We start from the raw sequence: 994 nt of genomic DNA, 5'->3' as shown, positions 1-994 counted from the left end.
GTCATGTTTGCTTCCATCCTAGGTCTCTTGGGTATCCATATTCTAATTCTTGGCTCTCTAGGCATTGCCAGGAATCTCTCTCATGACGTGGGTGGTTGACTGCCCCCAAAATTTGTGTGCCACCTTTACCAGCACATCTTGCAAGGACAACAAATTGTAGGTGAAAGTATTGTGACTGGGTTGGTGTTCTAATCCCTTCAGTAGAAGCCTTGCCTGGTTTCAGAAGATGGCCTCTTCAGGCTCCATATGCTCCATTGCTGAGTCTTAGCTAGAATCACTCTGATAGATTCCTGGGAGATTCCTTTGCACTAGGATTCTGCCTCACCCTTTAATGCTCTCTAATTCCAGTTGTCTCTCCCAGTACTCTCTCCCTTAATCTGCCAAACCCCATATCTGGCCTCTCCTATAAGCATCCTCCCATGCCTAGAGTCCACCTGTAAAATCTATTCAATTCCCCCCTTCTTAGGGAGATTGATGCATCCTATCTTGGTTCTTCCTTGTTATCTAACATCTCTGAATTTTGGGGCTTGTAGAATTGCTACTTTTACTTTATAGCTAATATTGGAAAGGATTCTTAAAGACTTCATTAATGATTTAAGACTTCATTACATAATTTTGCATTTGTAAAACTGAATTTTGCATACATATTATATTGCTTTGTTATTATCCATACTATACTGTTATTTTATTGCATATTTAGTTTTAAATACACAAATTATACACATAAATGTAAATTAAATATTAACTATTAGAAGGAAGCTTCTAGCATTTTATCTTGAAATTTATAAAATAATCAATGCACATACGCATAAAAATACTGAAAGTTCAATATAATACCCCAATTATATGTTTTGAAGAACATATTTGTTTATTTATTTATTTTTAAATATAATTTTTTTATTGAAAAAAAAAGATTTCCGCCTCCTCCCCGCCTCCCATTTCCCTCCCCGTCTCCCTTTTCCCCTTTCCTCCCTCTCCTCTCCCCCTCCCCCCC

This window comes from Alexandromys fortis, unplaced genomic scaffold, assembly GCF_014885135.2.
Source record: "Alexandromys fortis isolate MF-2015 unplaced genomic scaffold, M_Fortis_MF-2015_v1.1 scaffold_129, whole genome shotgun sequence".
NCBI lineage: Eukaryota > Metazoa > Chordata > Mammalia > Rodentia > Cricetidae > Alexandromys > Alexandromys fortis.
The sequence above is the reverse complement of the archived record's forward strand: the minus strand, read 5'-3'. Positions refer to the sequence as shown.